The sequence below is a fragment of the Tenrec ecaudatus genome, chromosome 15 (assembly GCF_050624435.1).
Source record: "Tenrec ecaudatus isolate mTenEca1 chromosome 15, mTenEca1.hap1, whole genome shotgun sequence".
NCBI lineage: Eukaryota > Metazoa > Chordata > Mammalia > Afrosoricida > Tenrecidae > Tenrec > Tenrec ecaudatus.
The window spans coordinates 92,035,007-92,057,714 of record NC_134544.1 but is presented as its reverse complement, the minus strand read 5'-3'; positions in this window follow the sequence as shown (position 1 = coordinate 92,057,714).

The following is a 22,708-nucleotide window of genomic DNA, read 5'->3' as shown; positions in this document are numbered from 1 at the left end:
ACGTGTATAGAGGATATGAAGGTCAAAACACACACTTCTGTCCTTCCCACCCGATTCACACAGGCACCCTGCTTTTGGTGAAAACAGATAGCTCATGGAGAGAAAGACAGACAGATAAGTAAGTAGACTGTTAGAAAGGTAGACACAGCTATAAGATGATAGATAGATAGATAGATAGATAGATAGATAGATAGATAGATAGATTGATAGATTGACGATACATAACATCACCAAGAAGGCCTTCAACAGGCTCTCAGAGGAAAGCTTCACACTGTCTGTGAAGCCTTACTTTGGCAAGTAGGCCAATAGTAACCTAAGAGGGGAGTTTCATCAGGTCACAGCTTGATTCGAGTGCTAGGAGAGAAAAGTCTTTTCAAGTCCCTTCCCTTCTGGCTTCCTCCCTGGTGATGGGAGCGTTGAGCTGCTGCCTTGGCCTGTGCTGCACTACCTGTGGCTCATGCCAAACCACTGATCGGTTAGGTTTTGAGGTTTTTTGGAGACCTTTGTCGCCACACTGCAGCTGTGTGCATCCCTTGAGCTTGTGGCTGGTGTATATTGCCTGCTGCCCCGCTCCCCACCTCTGAACCCTCTTGCCCTTCCGCCAAGTGCGTCCTGCAAGGCTCCACCTGGTGACCCAGTGCCTCCTTGGCCAAGAGATCGGGCTGGCCTTGCGCGGGGAGGCATGCACCCCGGTTGGCCTTTCTCACCTCCAAGTGACAGCGTGTGGCAGAAGCACAGAGATCAGCAGACCGCATACTGTCTTTCCCTCTTGGCCGACTTAGAGGGACGTAGGCGCGCCTGGCTCCCTCTCGCTGGGTTGACCAGAGAGGACCAGGACCGCGGAGAGCAGCGAGGGAAAGGATAAGAGAAGAGTAGAGAAGAGAAGAGAAACAGAGTGGAGTAGCATATGGGGGCGGCCGGGATATGAGAGTTAGTTAGAGCAACAGCCACAGAGAAGGGATCTTGTCATCCACCTGGTCACAGCTAGGGGGAACCGGAGGGAGTCCAATTCAGGTGACCCTTAGACCATAAGCGCATGTGCGCTATAGCACTCACATTGGAAAACCCCTCCCTCCTACACTCAGCCACTTTGATCCTTTCCTCTCAGAGACTAGAGAAGGCCCTCCTGTGTTAGGTTTCTCTGTTTCTGTCTCTCTCTCATGTACCCATCCATCCACCCATCCACCCATCCACCCATCCATCCATACAATCATCCATCATCTGTTATCACAAAGGAAGAAGGCCTGCGCGCCAAGATGTGGGTGGGAAGGGAGGCTGTATGTTAGAACCTTCATCCCCATATCCCCATATATACGATGGCAGTGAGTAATAGAACCAAAACGTGACAAAAACAATGCGATGCTTCTCTACGTTAGATGGGATTTATATGCTTCAGGGGGCACCTGGTGTTGGTGAGTTAGTACATTGTGGTCAGACTGGGGCAGAAGTGGGTTTGGACTAGGTGGCCGAAAGAGGTAATGGTGGTTCTGCTGCTGCTGTGCCTGCATGATTGCATTGACTGAAGCGTGGTCATGACACTCCTAAAACTTGACCAGGTGGGCCTGGTACTGTACACACACACACACACACACACACAGACACATAACCAGCCATCCACCGAAGCACACACATACCGGGTTCCTAAAATGTTTGCCAAATCCTCCCTCACCCCTTCTAAGCACTCAGGTCCCAACCCACTCAACTCATAAAGCAGTGGGACCTTTGGTCTCATCAGAAATATATTATATTTATATAATATATAAGTGATTCTATGTAAACGATTAATATATAATATGTATACTATTTATACATCATAGATCATTTATATATATAGTACATATAAAAAGTGAAACCCCCCAAAGCCATTCATAAACCATGGAATACATTTTAAAAGACCCAAAGGGCCCCAAAACGCCCTTTAGTACCCTCTGGTGATCCTTAGGAATATCTCCCCCCAAGAGAGTAAAACCCTACATAGAGTTGGTCAGGTGTCCAGTGAGCTTCTTCATGTCCCTGGCCCCACCAATTGACATCACCGGGCTGCAAATTGATTAACAGGCTAAACGCCACCCCTTCACTCTCAAGAGCCTCAATTTGAGAGCACATCACGTGTCTCTTGCAGCACACGTGTGACAGGAAAGCCCAACCCTAACAGGATGGGAGGGCTCTAGAGTCAAGGTGACAGCCTAATTTTGTCTCTGAGCTGGATTGACCTTAGGTGTATTTTAATTCTTCTCCAGGGCTTAATCTATGGGCCTTATGGGAAGGGTGTGGAGCCTACTTAGTGTGGGGGAGGAAACGGGTCTGAATGCTTTTGATAGCTGACCACACTCAGGCATGTAGCCATCAAGAAGTTGCCCTGGGAGTTCATATAGTAGCGTAGCAACCTTGTGCTGTGAAGTGCCTTAAGCCTGGCATTGTTATGGTGTGTGGTGGTAGTGTGGTGTTGGTGGTGGAGACACAGTGGGGAGCGACATTGACTTCGGAGACCGTGAGTGGGATACACCTCCAACCCAGGAAAGTGAAGGTCCCCTCCAGGTGAGCCCCAGTCTCCCAGACTTCTTAGCGGATGAACATTGACAGTTGGATCACGCACACGGTCTCGAAGGTTGTGCTTCATACACTCTGGTGACTGTGAAACCTCCAGATCTATGCTTGAGTCTCCGTGTGAATGAATGGATTCCATTTGACCTTCCATTCTGAGCACTGTTTGGACGGTGGAAGACCAACATGCAGTTTTCAGTGGATTTGCCCCTGTGGCTCTGAAGACTGGATAAGGGGGTGAATTGGCAAAGGCCTAAACTTTGCCTAGACAGATGGCAGTCTCTCTCTCTCTCTTTCTCTCTCTCTTTCTCTCTCTCTCTCTCTCTCTCTCTCTCTCACACACACACACACACATATACACACACTCACAGGGGTCATGCATTATCTCTTGACTGCTTGGGTCAGTCAGAGTTTTCTGGAGCCACCTTGGAAGCTCTTCTGTGCATGGATCCCATCTCTCTTGGTGTTCCATTCACAGTGGTCAGACCGGTGCCCGCTTCTCTGATCTCATCTGCAACTGTCATCTCGTGAGTGGAAACCTGCCTCTGCCAGTCACGATCAGTTTGGTGGCAATTCTCTGATTTTGCTGTCTCTCCCCCGATCCATTGATTTCCATTTGACTGGCCTAGCTAGTGAGTGAAAATTCACCAACATGCAGTCAGACAGACACCTCCTTCGGAAGAGTTGTACCTGTTTGGTTTCACAGACAGTCCACAGAGCCACATCACAATCAATCAAGTGAGATTTTAGTGAAAGCCAGTGGGTGAATGGGTGAACTGGAAGAGTCAGTGGGTCACAAGTGCACAGCAGAACACACTCAGCTTTTTAGGCATCAAACGGCTAGCAGGAAAGGATCATCAATCCGTGACATGAGCAGTTCCTCGAAGTGGGAACATTCTGGGGGAATTCCCACTGTGTGCAGTCCTCAGGATGAAGTGTTCCAAGCCAATGTTTATTTCAAAACAAGTTGGGTTGTGTGTAGGTAGGGGTGGTTGTGCACGCGGCAGGGTTTGTGGTGCACATTTATCTGGTTTAAACCACCATTTTTTGCTAAAGTGAGGCTTTATTGATGCCATGGGCAAAAAGTTTCCAGCAGAAACTTTGCCAAATGACAGTAAAAGGCAAGGAAGAGCCCTGGAGACTGATCTAGGGCAGGTCAGTGGTGATTTGATTTGAAATAATGTAATCCTCACAGGTTACGCTCATCAATGTGTGTGTGTGTGTGTGTGTGTGTGTGTGTTTTGGATATCCCACCCAATTCTGCTTCCGTACAGCAACACTGCACGAAGAGAAAATCGCTGGACCAGGTAGCAGTTAAGTAATCCCGAGTGTGGATCCGGATTACTGCTTTTGAACGTTAACATTTACCCTGAGGCATCCTCGAGTTACTGCCAGGGAGCTTAACAATATAACACAATCACAAACAAAATGGCTATGGGTTTCAATAAAGAAAAGGGAATGAAAAACAAATGCTGATAAATTTCAGCAAGGTGGTAGGGCAGGCAAGGTCCCAGGAAGTCACGCCTCACACAAAAGTCCCTTGAGTCCAGGGAAGTGAGCAGAAAATGACAGGAGACTTGGAAGATGCCTACGGACAAGAGCATGTCCAAGTCCAAAGGAAAGCCATCTCTTTTTTAATCCTTTTATTGGAGGCTCACACAACTCTTATCAAATTCCATCCATGCATCTATTCTTCCATCCATCCATCCATCCATTCATCCATCCATCCATCCATCCATCCATCCATCCATCCATCCATCCATCCATTGTATCAAGGACATATGTATATGTGTTGCCATCATCATTCTCAAAACATTTGCTTTCTGCTTGAGCCCTTTCTATCACCTCCTCATTTTCCCCCTTCCTCCCAGCTCCCCCTACCTCATGAACCATTGATATTTAAAACTTATTAGTATTTTGTTATAACTTACACTGTCGAATGTCTCCTTTCACATTCTTTTTCTTCTCCATCTCCCCAGAAAGGAGATTATATGTAGATATTTTTAATTGGTCCCCGTTTTCCACCTCACCCTTCCTCTACCCTTCTGGTATCCTCATTGGTCCTGAAGGAATTATCTCTCTTGGATTCCAGGAAATCCATCTGAAAGGAGATTCACCTGAGAAGGGTGATTTCTTCTGTCTGTAAAAATAGACACACATCTGGCTCTTGAGTTCTTTTAAAACTGTATTTATGGAATAGGGAGTTAGCAGAACGGCTCTTCCGTCTTAAAAGTTTGTCAAAGAAACAAAGAAGAGAACGTTTTGATTGCAGAATGTTCTGTTGTGTCTAGTCTAGTATTGCCACGATTGGAAAATCTTCATCATAATCACCATCCCCTTCATCATCAATCACAGTTAAAGGGAAGAAAAATGTTCTAGAATTTAAAAGGATGACAATAGCTTGGCGGTATTGATGGTATGACATGCGGCTAAAGTGCAACTTTAAACGGTTTTAAAAAAGTACAAACAAGCAAAACACCTGATCTTTTTCCCCATCCCCAACAAACAAACCCACCCAAAAATGTGTGTAAGAATTTGAGTGTTTGTGCGGGAGGCAAGAGGTGGCTTGTGGGGGGTCGGTGTTAGGCAGGACAGGGAGAACTCAGGTGGTATAATCCACAGTGGCATGGCTGGGTGGTGTGTCTGTCCTCAATGGAAATCGATATCACTCCTCAAGCAAGGGCTATCACACACACACACACACACACACACACACACACACACAAAGACGGTGTGCCTGGGTCATCTGCTGACTGTTTGGGTCAGTCAGATTTTTGGTGCCACATTGTAAGCTCTTTGGCATATGTGCCCCAACTCTCTATGTGTTCCAATCACGGTGGTCTGACCCCTGCCTGCTACTCTGGTCCCACTGAAACTGTGATTTTAGGAGGGGCACCCATCGCAGCCAATCATGATCGGGTTTGTGGAAATTCTGTCTTTTTGCTCTCAACTCCACCAATTAATTGACTCCCATTTGAGTGGCCTAGCTAGTGACTGAGAATCTTCAACAGACAGGCAGAGAGGCAGATGGACAGATAAACAGATCCTTGGGAAGAGTTTTGCCCGGATGATTTCAAAGATGGTCCAATGAGCCACAACACAATAAATCCAATGAGCTTTTAGTGAAAGCCAGCGGGTGAATGGGCAACCCACAGGAGTCAGTGGGTCCCGAGAGCACAGCAGAATACACTCAGCTTATTGGGCATCAAACCACCAGCAGGGAAGGATGATCAATCCTTAACACACCCAGTACCTCGAAGTGAGAATGTTTTGGGGAAATTCCCAATGTTTGCAGTCCTCAGGCTAAGGTGTTTCTAGCTACTGTTTATTTCATAATTGGTCAATGTATGTGTGAGAGAGAGAGCGTGGCGGGAGATGTGGATGTATTAGGCCATAAGCTGGTCCATGTGTTTCTTGGTGTGTGACTAGTCCCCTGTGATCTGTTTACCTTGTAACTAAAAGCATTGTGAGATACCTAATTTCTTTATGACCTTGCAGCTAAAAGCAGTGTGAGATAACTCAGTTATTTATGACCTCTTAAGAGTCTTTTGAACCTTGCATGTCCTTGTGTTTATCTTAGAATATAGTGCTGTTATTATTCAAATGTTTAGAAAGTGTGATTCATTAAGTAACATTTGCATAGATAAGAGGTTAGGGATGTATTTTAAAGCAAGTTCTCTGTTTGTTTTGTAACCATTCCCTTGTAAGACGAGTTTAAAAAACAAGCTTTGAACGTACTTCCGTCCATCAGACTGTTGTCCTCCCAATCCCATGCTTTGTTTATGGCTATTTCTTGTTTTCTGTCAGCCGCACGCCTAATTTCAGACGTAGTTTGATGGTCTAATCACCCCATATTTGGTGCCCAACAAGCGGCTTTGAAAACTGAGGTCCCATGACAGACAGGCCGTGAAAGTTTTCAGTGAAAATTAAGGGTAAGTGGTGACACGTTGGGAGTAACCAATAATGGGACAGACTTCTAGTAAATGTATGTATGTAAATATATTTCAAAATATGTTAATAGCTAGAGGAGCAAAAGTAACCTACTAAATATTGGAAAAAAGGTTTTTTTAGATTTTGTGGTTAAGGTATATCACCTTCTACTTCTGACCTGAAACATTCAGGGAAGCACGTGCAGTTCCCTGATTTACTTCAGCTTAGACCAAATTATGGTCTAATACTGAGCGCCTCATGCATTGGAGCAAACATTGTGGGAAACAGTGAGGGAAGATGGACCCCGCGGGTTGGAGGGCACTCAGAATGGTACTAATGCCGCAGTCCAACTGCAGCAAGGTCCACGGGTCCCTCAAGGTGGGTCACAGTGTTGGCGAGTGAGAGACAGAAACCACACGACTCAAAGGTTGCGGGTGACAGTTCCAATTTTATTCATGCAAAACTTCTACTTATATATTCTTTTCCTTAGCTTAAATCTTATGACTTGGGTTCATACATGAGGAAATTATCAAGACCATGACAAGTTACATAATCACATTTCTTTACTCTGCATCAGATGCACATCAGGATACCTGGTTAAAATTTAGGATATCTTGAAACGAAAACTGTCTCAAACACAAGTTTGATAAACATAAACCTTCTAACAATAAGTGAGCATACTTTATCACACTAGGGCATATGGTTCGAACTATGAAATCAATAAAACATTAATTCGTTTCATTATAAAACACAAAAATTACTTGACAGACTTTGGCTCTTCTTTCTGTTCCTTCTTAAGGTGTTCCTCTAGGGCTTTCATTTATTGGTTTGTTTTCCACTAAGTTCCCCAAAATCAAACTCCAAATGGTGTTTCTGTACCAAGGCATGAGTTGCCTCAAAATAGGTAGCTTTACTTTAGTGGACTCCAACCTCCAGGGGGCTTCAGCGCCTTGCAATGAAGATCAGGTTATCTTGCAAGCAAGGGCAGGGCCGGTGGTCAACCGATATCTGGTGAGCAACTCCAATCATTTCTCACTTGGGGAGGGTCCATAGGAACTTTCATCAGCGTGGGTGTCCTGCTGAGTACCTTGACTTGTCGTCTCATTCCGCTGTTGCTTCTGTTTGTAGTATCAGCACGTCTATCAAGACATAGGTTTTGGCTGTGTTTTGGTAAACCACCGCAGCCAGTGTGTCCTGTGTTAGGCTCTGCTGGTGCATGATGCAACTATCCTTTTCAGGCATGCAATTGCGCGGACGCACACACACACACACACCCATCTCACACACTCACACATTGGAAATACCAGTGACATGACCTCTGGCCTTCCTTTGTGTACCTAGCTGAAAATGGACAGATAATAAACATTTCACAGTTTATCACCAGTCCATGTACCACCCTTAGAGAAGCACTGTTGTAGACCATACATCACTGAGTTCTCCTGCACAAGGAGATGGAGCCCTCGTGGGTGAGTGGTTACACACTGGTTGTAAACCATCAACTGCTCCAGGGGAGAAAAGGTGCCTTTCTATTCCAGTAAAGAGCAACCCCAGAAACCCACATGGGCAGTTCTACCTTGTCCTATAGAGTCATTATGAGCTGGAATCGACTCAATGGCAGGAGTCTGAGATTTTGGCTGTCATGTTGTCCAGTGGCAGAAGATTGGTGGCCAGGGTTTTTGGTTTGACTGGGGCACAAGTGGGGAGGGTTAAATTCTTTTGTGTACATTATACTAGAAGAGTGGCCACTTCCTATTTCTATAATGTAATTGAAAAAGGACTGCAGTTAATTGCAGTTGATAGTCAACCTGAAAACACTGTGGGACAAAGGGTAGGGTGCCCAAGCATATGCTCCTGAGAGGCCCACCATGGTCTTTGCCCATCCCTTTCCAGTTAGTGACTTTCTGGGCAGTTAAGGCAAATGCAAAGACTGGATGACGTGTCCGGAAAAATGTTTCAGTGGCAAGGCTTCACTCTGACTAGTTTTAAATACAGAGGCATTGTGAGGTGGGCCCTACTTTGCCTGCTGTGATAGTTAAGATTTATTAATTATCCTGGCCAATAAACACATGTGGGATTAATTGAAGGGCAGGGAGATAAATGCCTCAGTAAGTCTCGCCTTTCTTGTTCTCTGGTCTCTTGTTCTCTGATGGTCAGACCAGTGTGCCTTAGCAATTCTTTACCTCAACTGGCAAGGCTCACTTACTGCGAGACATTCCTGAGGAGAAGCCACATGGGCCTAACCTGATGCAGCCCTGGGTGCTGGATAATCCGCCTGGAGACCCCTCCCAGTGCTGATATGCTTACGTGCTCACTGATTCAGCTTTTCTTCTCCAGCCAGCATCACTGCGTGTGTTTGGTAAGATGGGGGAGGACTTTGTATATTGGTGTGGGACATACGGGCTAATGTTGGACTTGTGGACTTGGGCAGCACTGAGTTGGGATGTTTTCTTGATGTGTGTTTACCCTTTATCTAAAACTCTATTATACATATGAGTTTCTGTGGATTTGTTTCTCTAATGTACCCAGACTAAGAAACCTGCCTAGCCCAGTGTCAGAATTCAGTTTTCTTCAAAGTAGTAATACCACTATTGAGATAAAGTTTATTCTGACAACCTGGCCAACAAACACAGGTGGGGTTAATGGAAGGGAGGAGAGATCAATGGCTTGGTTAGGCTCACCTTTCTTGTTCTTGGGTCTCTTGATTTCTGATGGTCAGATCTGGTTGCAACTGCCTTAGCCAGTTCTCTGCTTCAGGTGGCAAGGCTGACTTCCAGTGAGGCATCCCTGAGTAGAAGTCACAAGAACCTACCCAGATGCTGTCCTGGGTACTGGAGAAGCTGACTGGAGATCCCTGCCAGCACTGAGAGATGCTTACATGTTCATTTATTCGGCTTTCCTCCTGCAGCCAGCATCACTGCGTGCGTTTTGTAAGATGGGGGAGGACTCTGTGGATTGGTGTGGGACATATGGGCTAATGTTGGGCTTGTGGGCTTGGACAGCACTGGGTTGGGATGTTTTCTTGATGTGCACTTACCCTCTATCTATAACTCTCTTTTATACATATGAGTTTCTGTGGATTTATTTCTCTATTGTACCCAGACTGCACAACTACTATAAGAAAAGCCAGGACACAAGTTAGCACCCTTGTCAGTTTGGGAAGGACACTAAATACACAAAAGCAATTTCCCCCCATGGCATCCCTGGGTGGCACAAACAGTTAAGAGCTCAATTCCTAAATAAAATGTACTTCTGAACCCATATGGTGGTGCCTCAGAAAACAGACCCGGTGGCCTGCTTCTGAACGCTCACACAGCCTTGAAGCCCCTACCTAACATGGTTCAGTTTGGCTCTACACACATGGTAGATCCGTGACTTGGAATCAACCCCACAGCAACCAGTTTGGATGACAGGTACTCAGTTCCTGAGTTATGACCTGTCCCATTGTGATGATTCTGTCATGAACCAGTCCTGACAGAAGTCAAATACCTCATTATTCTTGCTTTTTATTATCCTATTTACACATGTGAACTTTATTAGCCTGTGGGGTTGAAAAAATTGCATATAAACTTACAGCTAGAACGACATCAGGGATATGTGCTATAGAAGCCCAATTCTGCCTTGTGGACGTGGTTAGACCAGAGGATGTACAGCGGTGCAGTAGGGATCTGGAAACACAGGGAATCTAGGATGGTTGATCCCCTTAGGACCAGTGTTAAGAGTGGCAACACCGGGAGGGAAGGGGGTGTAGAAGGGGAGAACCGATCTCAGGGATCTGCGTGTAACCTCCTCGCTGGGGGATGGGCAATGAGAAGGTGGGTGAGGGGAGACCCCAGGCAGTGTAAAATAATAATTTATAAACTATTAAGGGTTCATGGAGGAGGGACAAAATGAAGATGTGCTGATTTCAGGAACCCAGGTGGAAGGCGAATTTTGAGAATGATGAGGGCAGCGAATGTATAGGGGTGCTTTACTCAATTGATGTATGTATGGACTGTGATAAGAGTTGTACGAGCCCCCAATAAAATGATTTATTAAAAAAAGAAAGAAAAGCAGATGGTAACAAAGCAGCTCGTCATAACTTGAATACAGCACAAATCAGGGATTGTGTTTTCTGGGTCTTTGAACTGATATGAGCCAGTTCAGTTGTGGGTTGATGAAAAGAATGTGAAATAGACTTTTTATTTTAAAGCTTTGATGATCTGGAAGACTAAATGGAATGGGGGCAGATATGGTTTAAATCCTGGAATTAGAGATTTGGGAACCTTTCAGGAACCTGTTTCATGACAGCAGTTTACTTCCAACACTGTGGAGAGCGACACACATTCAATGCAGCAAGTGCTTGGCTGCCATCTTTGAGCCGGGCACTATCATTTTCTACTCGGACTATCCAGACATTTACTTGAATGCTGGCCTTACTTTTTTTTTAAGGGAAATAAGTTAATAATGGCCTAAAATTTTTTAAAATTTCCATAGACCACATCATTTAATGAGAAAGAAAATTTTAAAAACTGAACAAAGGAAAAGGTGGCTATAAAGTAGAATCAGTAGGGTTGCTGGGTAAAAGACAGGGACTGCAGGACACAGGGTACTGGGAACTTCAGATTTGGGTGGAGACACTGATTCAGGCCAATGTGACTTAATGCTGGCCACGAGGAAACCAGGGTGAACCACTTTGAGAAGCTCTAGTGTTTTCTCTTTGTCTCCGTTGTCTGATTTACTCTCACCTGGAGCTTTTGATTCTATGTCTCCTCTTCTAATGGTTAGTTTTTCAGGGGAAATGTCCAGAGCCATGAGGCCTGGCCATTACTTGGAATTCATTAGCCTGAGCTCTGGGTATTCTTCTACCCCAGCCTCCCCTTGATTGGCTAAAAGATTGTCATCGCCCACGCCTGATTTGCATAAACATGCCACTCCGCGACGTACTTAATTGAAGACTGTAAGCCCTTACTGACTCACGGGCAGGGCACGCTCCCCTGAACTCCCTGATTGGCCTGTTGCCAAAGTAGCCTAATTTGCATGTGCAGCGGATGCTTCCCCCCTTGCTGGCTGATATAAGCTGTAACTCTTTGTTCATTAAAACAAGACTTGATCAGGATACTGTCTTGTCTTCATTCTCCATGCCTCTTATACCCCCTCACCCCCCAATTCCCACTCTCTCCTCCAGGATCCACGTTGAAGTTCCCACGGGACAGGACAGAGATTGACAGCTCTTTCTAGACTTGTGAAAAACTCTTAGTCTGCAGGTTTGGAGTCTGGGGCTGGCTGCAGTTGTGTCTATGGGAGTGAGAGGGCCATCCAGATCGAAGGGTCTATTCAGATGGTCCATGTATCCTACTGGAGAAGTCAGACAGAACAGTCTGGTCACTGTAGTTGCCATCCCTCCTGGGACAGAATTCTGGGTGTAGGAGAAGAAAGATAGGGATAAAAGTGATGAAAACACAAGAAAATATCTTTAATATAAAGATCCCTTCAGACTCTGGTCTAGACACTGATCCTGTGTGGGGTCTTTACATACACTGTATCCTGATTCCAGAAACAGTTCTGAGGAGTCGGTGATTATGACTGAGTAGGAGGGTACACTGCCTAGATGTCACACTTCCTGGGTCTGCATGATGGCTCTTCCACCTCAAGCGGTGTCTTAGTGTACCTCTGTTTCCTTGTCTGTAAAATGGGGTTGATAGTTCTCCCACCTCATCCACTTTGTGGTTAGTTATTCAATAAACTAATCATGCCTATAGATTATTAAAGGTTACGGGGCTTGGCTGCTAACCAAAGGCTTGCTATTTGAATCCACCCAGAGGTGCCTTAGAAGAAAGGCCTGGTGTTCTACTTCCAAATTCTCAGCCCTGGGAAACCTATGGAGCATAATTCTATGACAGACATAGAGTCGCCATGAGTGGGTGTCAGCTAGATTGCCACTGTGTTTTCCCCTACTTGTAACACTCTTCAGGAGCCTGGAGGTGGAATGGGTTTCACATGGGGCTGCTAACCAAATGGTCAAAAGTTCATAACCATTAGCCCCTCTCGGGAGAAAGAAGAGGTCTGCTACGCCCAGAAAAGTGTTCTAGCCCCCAAAACATGCACAGTGGCAGTTCTTCCCTGTCCCATGGTGTCTCTATGAGTCACCCCCCACTCGATGGCTGTGTTTTGGAGATGCACTTCCAGCTGGGTTAGGCAGCAAGTCTACATGCAGCCTTGATTCACCCTTCTCAGATGTCTCGGTCAACATTGAAGCAACTGCTATGCTTGAACCAACAGGGCTGCTGTTGTCTGCCTGGAGATGTGACCAAGTGGCAGGTAGCTACCCCTCACCTCACCCATAGGTCTTTGCTCACTCCTGTAGCATGATTCACTGTTCCCATGTGGATGGAAGCCAATGGAAAGGAATGTGACTCAAGCTTTCTCTTTTCAGCTGTTAGTTCTGTGACACTACGCAGTCTCTAGTCTACATAGATGGTCTCCACCAACCAGGTTCCTGCTGTTGCTATCACCTAGGAAAGAATTTTATGAGCATTGCCTATGTGGCCAGTAGGGCTTGCTCCTCAGGAGACAGATTCTAGTCACCCTTCTGTTAACCTCCTTAGGGAATATTTCTCCTCCACCAGTCCTCACCTGGGAGAAGGTTGTGGCTGTCTACTCCCATGGAGTTACAGCCTCAGCACCCCACAGGAGCAGTTCTCCTCTATCCTAGAGGGTCACTAGGAGTCGACATGGACATGATGACAGTGACTTTGGTTTGGTTTTGAGTCCTCACACGGCAGCCATGTGTAAGTGGATAACACGTTGGGCTGCTAACTGTAAGGTGAACAGCTTGAAACCACCAGCTGCTTCTCAGGAGAAAGAGGAGGCTTCCTATTTCCATAAAGATCTGCAATCTCAGAAACCCATAGGGGCAGCTCTACTCTGTCCCATAGGGACACTAACATCAGAACTGAATCGATAGCAGTAATTTTTTAGTTGAGCTCTCACACGGAGGAGCGCTGGGGGCGTAATGTTTTGTGCCTGCTAACTGCATGATCAGCAGTTTGAAACCACCAGGACCAAGATGAGGCTTTCCACTCCTGTAAAGATTTACAGCCTCAGGAACCCTAGGGATCAGTTCTACTCTGTCCACTTGATCACTATATATCAGAACAGATTTAATAGCAGTGAATGGCTTTAAAACTCAAACAGAAACCATAGTGGTGCAGAATTTTAAGCATCTGGATGCTAACTGCAAGTTTGGTGCTAGAAACCCACCAGCCCACTCCCTAGGACAAAGTTGAAGCTGTCTGCTCCCATAAAGATCCACAGCCTTGGAAACCCCGTTGGGGTTTCCTACTCTGTCCTGCAGGGTCACTATGAATCAGAGTTGACTCTAAGGCAGTAAGTGTGGTTTTGATGGTTCATCCTTACATAATTGGCTGGACAAGTTGCCCAAGGAGACCATGGGATGCAAACACTTCCCAGATGAAGTATGTTAAAGCTTCAAACTTCACATATCTGCCTATCTAGCCCAGAGTTACCAGTCACTCAGGTTTCTGTCACTATTCTCAGTTTCCCAATTAATTCAGACTTATTTGCAACCATGGTTCATGTGTAAGGCTGTCAGGTAAAACTCAGGCTGCCCAGTTAAAACTGAATCCAAAATAAATAATAAAATTTTCTTAGTACACACATTCACACATAGTTATACCAAATATGACATATACTAAAATCTTTTTATTGTTTACCTGAAATTCTAATTTAACTAGGAATTCTATATTTTCATGTAAAGAACCTGGCAGGCAGGACCACAGAGGGCTCTTTTAGTATCATTGAAAAACCCAGTCCTCATTCTGTAGCAGTATAGGCATCTCCTGATGCCAACATGAGGAAGCACTTGGGCACAGGTGGTTTGTTTGAGAGGTGGGCCTGGAAAACACAGTGCAAGAGCAGCACGGTGAGACCAGGAAGGGAGGGAAACCAATAAGAGGGAGTCACTAGGACTCAATCCCCTAGGAGGCTTCCCAGCAACCAAGGAACTTTTCTTAGCATCAGGCCACAGGAGGAGAGAGGAACTGGGGCTGAGCATTGCCCTTGGGGCATTCACGCCTCTGCATTTCTGGGTTGCACTAGGTTGCCCCTGTGCTTGACTGAGCCTGCCCATGGCAGAGAAGCAGAGAGCCTCAGGCACTGGAGGTGGAAAGCTGTCAGTGTACTGGAAACTGTCTCCCACAGCTGATGAGTTACAATGCTACATCTGAACAGAGATTAAGGCGGATGTCTAGAGCCTCAGCTTGATTTGCCCAAAATCAACCTCTCAATCTTAGTAGGATGAAGCAACTTCTTTCTACCCTGGCCTGGCCTCCTCTGCCTTGTGGTATCGCATCCCATAGCGTCTAACCAAATCCACGAAGCACTTGAGCCCCAGACTACATGTGTCTGTCCTAGCTCTACTTAGATCACACCTAGTTCCAGACCCATTATCTGTCCCCTTCAAATCATCAGTGGCCAGGGTTTGTGCCTGTGGCTGCTGCTGCTATTACACAGAGTCCTAGTGAGACAGTGGGGTAAGCATTGGGTTGCCAACTGTAAGGTCAGCAGTTCACACTCATCAGCTCATCCACTGGAGAACAATGTGCTTGGCTACTCCTGAAAAAATTCACAGTCGCAGAAATCCCAGGGAGTAGTCATGCTCTGCCCTAAAGGGTGGCTATGAGTCAGAATGGACTCCCTGGCAGTGATGTTGGTTTTGGACTTAGGTGGTTGTTGTTAATGGTCCTGAAGTAGGCTCCATCTCATGGTGACCTTATGTACAAAAGAACAAAACATTGACCATGCCTGTACCATCTTCAGAGCACTAGTGTGCTTGAGTCCTTTGCGGGGGCTACTGTGTCCATTGGTTTCATGGATGAACTCCCCTGGTTTGTTTCCCCAATTTGCCAAGCATGATGTATTTTTCTAGCCATTGGCCCTTTGTGATGACGTGTCCACAGTATGCAAGCCACAGTCTTGTCATCTTCATTTCCTAATAGGGTTCTGGTTGTATTTCTTTGAAGATGGATTGTTCATTTTTTGATAGTCCACTGTAAATTCAATATCTCAAATATACCTGGGCCAACCTCTAATGTTCTATCACCACCCATTATAAAATAGCACCACTTCCTGGCAACTGGCTTGCTGGTTATTTATGTACTTGGTTAGTCAACAGGCTAGTTCAAGTCTTCTGGAACATTCCAGGGAGCATACCTTCTTTCCTCCCACTTGGCCAAACCCAAAGTAATCCAGTATTACAAAGACTTGATCTGTAGAACTGATTTGAATTTAATGGAATATACACACACACACAGCCACCACCACCACCATCCTTTGTAACTAGAGCCAAAACTGAACTACTCAGCTGTCAGCAGCTATTGGGAATCATGACTGAGAGACCCAAACTGCATGTGAACATCATGTCTCTTCTTGCCACTCTGAGGTAGCAAGGACCCTTAAATACCCTTTAGAACATCCTCCCCCTTCAGAGTAAATAAATGCAGGTATCTGATGAGGGAGCCAAAACTGGAGGCTGCGAAGGAATGGGTGGGTTTTTCCCTTGCCACAGCAACCTCTTCACTCATCGGAGGCTGGCTCACGTTTTAGAGAAAGGAAGGGTGATAACTCATGAGATTAAAACAGGCCTGCTTCTCAGACATGTATTCTATATGAAAATGTAGTTTATGGGCATCAGGTTCAGAAATCTAAAGCCCAAGCAATTCTACCTATGACCATCAGTCATGGAAGTTACACTCACAGAGAATGAAAATGTACATGACCACTGTTAGCCCATAACCAGCCACGGAGCATGTTCTACCGAGGAACCAGGTTTCCCTGACAACAACTATCTGCCCTGTTTTTACAGGCTGGTACCCAAACTAGTGGCATTGAATCTCAAACAAGAGAATTTATCATGAGATGCTCTCAAGGCCCATCTCTGCTGTTTTGTAGGAGGGTATTAGATTAGGAGTCAGAAAAAAATGGTTTGATTGCCACCTTCGCTGTTTATAACCCAATGTGAAACTCGGCCATTCCCCCTGTTTGTCTCAGTTTTAGCCCCTACCTAGAAGTACCTAAGAGGCTGTGAACCTCCTTTGCAACAGTTGCTATTAGAACCGTCATTGTCCAGAATAGCAGAGTGGTGAGTGAAGATCTCAGACATCAGATTACTCTTCTAAATCTAACTCTTCTATTGACTCACTCTGTAACCTTGGGCTAGTCATTTGACCTCTCCATGCCCTGACCTCCTCCTCTGTCAAATAACAACAGTACTTGCCTCATACTAGCATTTGGTGAATTGGAGGAGTTGATAATTGTGCAGGACTTACCCTCATCGCAGCCACCGGGCCCAAAAGTGACACAGTTGCTGTGCTGCAGGTCAAAATGCCACAGCAGGCTCAGGGTGGCAGGACACATGCAGGGCTGTGTAGCAGGCGCGGAGCGCATGGGGCAGGCAAGGGATCCAGAGCTTGCACAGGGAGCCCGGGTCTGGCAAGCCCTGCTGCACCACTGAGCGCAGGAAGTCTGCGCACAGCAGGCCTGCTGCATTGTGGGCAGTGCAAGTGTAGAGCCCAGCGTCCAAGGGCTGCGCATTGTACAATACAAGCTGCCAGATGCTGGTGACCACCATGTTGCCTTACATCTGGTCCGGGTGCAGGATCAAGTTCTCAGGCTGCTCACTCTGCTGCTGCCAGGTGATGGCGGGCAGAGGGCACCCGGTGACTTCAAAGTGCAGGCTGGCCATGCCAAGAACAGCCACAGCCTGCTGTGATGGGTTGCTGAAAAGCACTGCAGCTCAGCTCTGGCACATCAGGTGACTTCCCTTGTGTGGTGCATACTGTGGTCTCAGGAGGCTCCTGCGTGGTTCCCGGGTCGGGTGCAATGTGGGATCTGGAGGCCTGGGGCTGCTGGGGGGCCAGCCCAGAACTACCTTTCACAGGCCACACAAACACGCCTCTGCTTCTATGTTGCAGCGGTTTCACTAAGTGAGGTCTTCTGAGAGGCGGGTGAAGCTGAGCTCCTTGCTGCAGAGCTTGAGGCAGAGGCGCATGTGCTGCCAGACCCAGAAGCAGCAGTCGCAGCCCTGCTGCGTGAATATTAAGCCCTCACAAGAGGCAGTGGCTGGTGCTTTGGGGTCCCTGGGACCAGAATGCGCCACCACGCAGCTCCGCAGGCCCCACACTTTGGGGCAGCCTCGCTCTGGGCCTGCGCAGTCCTGGGAAATAGAGGGGGTGGCTCAAGGTGGGCCCACTGGTGCTGCTCTGCTCCTGCCAGGACCGGTTCAAGCATCCAGCCTCCCAACCCAAGCCTAGGATTCTAGTGGTACATACGCCCCCTCCCTGCCCCGCCCCCCCGCACCCCCCCCCCAATCAGCCTCACTATTCTATTTCCAAGCCTGTCTGCTATCTGGAAAGCGGATGAGTCATGCTCCTCTTGTTGGGTGACCAGAGTTACTCCACCCCTCCCTAGGACCACCTCCACTCCCACACCCAGGCAGCTTTCATTCTTCCAGGCCCAGAGCCTTCACCCCACTGCTCCCAGGGATACCTCTCTCACTTCCTAGGGCCGCGTTCAGAGGCCAGAGTGCAGCACTAAGAGGTCTCCTTGTTCAGGTGGGAAGGGGTGAGATCCCAGGGAAGGGGGATCATTGGGCAGAGCCTGCATGGTACCCGTGGAAGGCCTATCCCCTGATGATCCTCTGTTGCTCTCCTCCCTAAAAAAAAAAAAAAAAAAAAAAATGTGTAGGGTTTACAACAAAGCCCGGCAAATGGTAAGTGCTAATTTCTACTTCCTTACATAAAATTCATTTATTCAATACTTCTTTTGGTCTCTCAACTGCTGCTTCCGTGAACATTGATTGTGCATCCAAGTAAGACACAGACCTTGATGACTAAAATATTTTCTCCATGTATCATGGTGTTACCTATCGGTCCAGTGGTGAGGATTTGGGTCTGCTTTACATTGATTTGTAACCGATACTGAAGGCTGTAATCCTCGCTCTTCATCAGCAAGTGCTTCAAGTCCTCCCTTTCAGCAAGCAAGGTTTTTGAATATCTGTATATCTCAGGTTATTAATAAGCCTTCCCTTGAATCCTGATACCACATTCTTCTTCATGTAATCTAGCTTCTCTGATGATTTGCTCAGCATACAGCTTGAAAAAGTATGGTGAGAGGATTCAACCCTAACACCTTTCCTGACTCTAAGCCATTCAATGTGTCCTTACTCTGTTAACAGATCTACCTCTTGATCCATGTACAAATTTGTAACATTTTATTGTGTTCTGGAAGTCCATTCTCCTTAAAGTTATCCAAAGTTTATTATGGGTCACACAATTGAATGCCTTTGCATAGTAAATGAATCACAAGTAAACATCTTCCTGGTATTCTCTGCTTTGAGCCAAGATCCATCTGACATCACTAATAATATCCCTTGTTCCACGTCCTCTTGTGAATCCAGCCTGAACTCCTGGTAGTTCCCTGTCAATATACTGCTGCAACCATTGTTGGATGATTTTTAGCAAAATTTTCCTTGTGTGCAATATCAAAGATATTGTTCTATAGTTGGAGCATTTTGTTGGATCACCTTGCTTTGGAATGGGGACAAATATTGATCTCTTCCAGCCAGTTGGCTGAGTAACTCTTCCAAATTCCCTAGGATTGATGAGTGATTGCTTCCAGTGCTTTTTCAGCTTGCTGAAACATTTCTATGGATATTCCATCAATTCCTGGAGCCTTGTGCTTGGCTAATGCTTTCAGTGAAGTCTGAAATTCTTGTGTCAGCACCATTGGTTCTTGTTCATATGCTACTTCCTAAAATGGTGAGATGTTGACTAGTGCTTTTTTTGTACAGTGAGTCTGTGTAGTCTTTCCAGCTTCTCTTGATGTTTACTGTATCATTTATTATTTTGTTTACAGAATCTTTCAAGATTGCAACTTGAGACTTGAATTTTTTTTCTTGACCTCATGCAGAGCTTCTCCATCAGTAGGAACCAGAAAAAAGAGAACACCAAAGAGTGTCAGCTCTTCAGATGAGGAAGTGTTATGGATTGAACTGTATTCTTCCCCTCATAAAAAATATGTTGAAGAACCAGTCCACTTAAAACTCATTGTCATCAAGTTGATGCCGACTCATAAAGACCCTATAAGATAGGGTAGAACTGCCCGGGTGTGTTTCCAAGATTGTAATTCTTTGCAAGATTTAAAAAGCCCCATTTTTCTCCCAAAGTGCATCTAGTGGTGTCAAGCTAATGACCTCGAGGATTGCAGCTCAGCTAATCATTGTGAACATGACCTCATTTGGAAGTGGGATTTTTGCATGTGTAATTAGTTATACAAGGAGGTCATTAGACTGAACGCAAATCCTGTATGACTGATGCCCTCATGGGAAGAGAAGAGCCACAGACCGATTCAAATGGAAAACTGTCAAGTGAAGAGAGAGGCAAAGATTGGAGTTGTGCTTTCATCAGCTAAGATTTCCCTGAGGCTACAAAAAGGCACAAAAAATTCCCTAGAGCCTTTGTAGTAAGCATGGCCCTGCCAACACCTTGACTTCAGACTTCTAGCCTCCAGAACTATGAGAGAACTAAGTGTCTCTTGTGAACTGGTGGTGATTTGTTACCAAAGCCCCAGGACACTCATGGTGCCAGGAACAAGGTAAGTGAGTACTAAGGAGCATACAGCAATAGAAAAGACATGCAGCAAGGCAAAAGGAGCAGCAAATAGGAAAGCATGGTCCCTTGGCATTTAATGATACACAGAGGTCAATGGAGGCCAAAGTATGAGCAGATGTCATTAGGCTAGACTATATTCCCAAAGCATTGACCACCCCCCCCCCATAGAAACAATTATGAAGGGGGAAACCATATTGTAAGAGGTTGAAAAGGAAGGGGAAGAAGAATAGAGGTGGCAAGTGAAAGTGTGATCTGTGGACCTGCAGCATCATCTGGGAACTTCTTAAGCACAAACAGAGCGTTTTGCGGCCACACTCCAGAACTACTAAATTTAGAAGTCTGAAGGTAAAGTCTAGAAATCTGTCTTAAGAAATCCTCTAGGTGATTCTGATGCCTGCTCAAGTTTGAGGCCCACTGATGTCTACAACCTTCAAGAAGTTTGTGAGCACAAAGCAATATGACAGCTACCTATAGGGGAGCCAGAAGCCGGTACTCATCACCTGTCAGTTTGTCATACTGCAGTGGCTTGTGTATTGGTGGGATGCTGGAAGCTGTATTATTGGTATTTCAAATACCAGCAGGGTCACCCAAGGTGAACATTTTCAACAGAACATCCAGACTAAGAGCAGACTACATAGAAGAAATAGGCTGTCCACTTTTGAGGACTTAGCCACTGAAAACGTTATGAACAGCAAAGAATAGACAACCAAAAATTATCAGATGACATAGATAAGACTGACATCCAACCACAAATGGCTAAGATGAGTGCCCACTGGATATGTGACATCTATTTTTTGGGTGCACGGCCTCAACACATGGGCTAAAATTGTCAACTGTCTCTCTCCATCACAGCATGTTATAATAAAATAGTGACCGATGATTGCTGTGTGTACCCAGCATGAAATAAACCATCAACTAGGTCACAAAAACAAACAAACAATTGAATCTCTGTGTTTTCACAGGCAGAGAAGCAGAAAAGCTCAAATGAGTTTGTTGCCACAAATGGTGCATTACAGCCCAAATTCTCATTCCTAATGTCCAACATCACTCTAGTTTGTTATTATTATGTTTGTTGTAAAATCATCCACCCCAACCTAGCGCATAAAATATAAGGGGTGGGAGTGGGAGGTGATCCTGGAGATGGATGGCAAGTAGTAACTCTTTGGGCTGGAGGGGACTTGTGAGCAGCTCAAGCACCTGGTGAGCCAGGAGTACCTGGCTTGCCTGCTTCCTGAGCAGGACCAAGAGTCAGGTCAAGGTCTGGTTCCAGAATCACTAGACCAGGTGCTGCAAGTGGCACATCATGGATATGTGGTTGGTCAAGAGAAGGCGTCCCTTGGACACGAAGAAGTTGAGGTGGGTAGCTCAGCCACAGAGGGTGGTGAAGAGTAAATCAGCTTCTGAGATCCCAACTTGAGCAATGGAAAGATTCTGTGGATGTTGAAGTGCAGAGGTTGCCCTGGTTAGCCCACATGACAGCACTGTGGAGGGCATCTTGGTAAGATACAGGGAGCCCAGAACAACGAGGATAGGGAGTTTTGGAGGGCAGCCAGGGCTGTGTGGGTGCAAGAGTAAGGGAATATTGCTCCCTGGGATCCTGGTCATGCACAGGTTTATTTCAATAACACACATGGAAACATGTGTCTGCCATCAGGTAATGGCTGCGGGTAAGTTCGCTCCCTAGTACACTTGTCTTAGAGGGATCCCCAGTGGAGTAGTGGCTATGTATTAGGTTTTGATCTGCAAGGTAAACCGTTCAAAACCAACAACCAATCCGCAGGAGAAGGACAGGGCTTTCTATTGCTGTAAAGTTAGTCTCAGAATCTCAAAGGACAGGCAGTTTTACCCTGTCCTATCGGTTTGCTATGAATTGGCATCAATAGCAGTGAGGATTTTTGTTGTTGTTTCTTTGTTTTGTTTTAATCTTGTTAGGTGTGTGACACCCCCCCCCAAAAAAAAAAAAAAAAGCTTCTACTCAAAACTGTGACTTCTGAAGGGATCTGCTGTGCCACTGAAATTCAAAACAGAGACGGCAGCTCAGAAGATGATGGTGACTGTTTTGGTTTGGGGATCTGAAAGGTATCATCTGGATAGATTTTCTCAAGGGACACAGTATGATCAAAGAACATGCCACAGCACGTGATCCAAGTCCCTCAATGATGCCGAAACGACCCTGTTGGTCATGGTATGTCGTGTGATTGGAAGTATATATAAGCAGAGAAGACCTCAGAGAATAATTACAGAAGCTTATAGAGCAGGGATCAGGGATACACTGCGGGTCTCTCGGTCCACGCATGTGGCTCTGAAGTAACATGGAAACCTTTCCAAGGACAGTTATTATTCAGATAATGGTGATTGAATTTGTAAAAAAATATACTTTTATCTCTCTCAAAGAATTTTTCAATTGTTGTGAGGGAAAAAGTTGGCTCTTCTGTCTCAAAAGTTTGCCTCCCAGGATGTAGACCAAGAAAGAGGCTGTGTCTAGAAACAGTCGCTTCACATTTGGATGTTTTTGTTTAATAAAGTGTCTGTGGTTTTAGAGCAATGCTTTCTGACTTACCCGCACA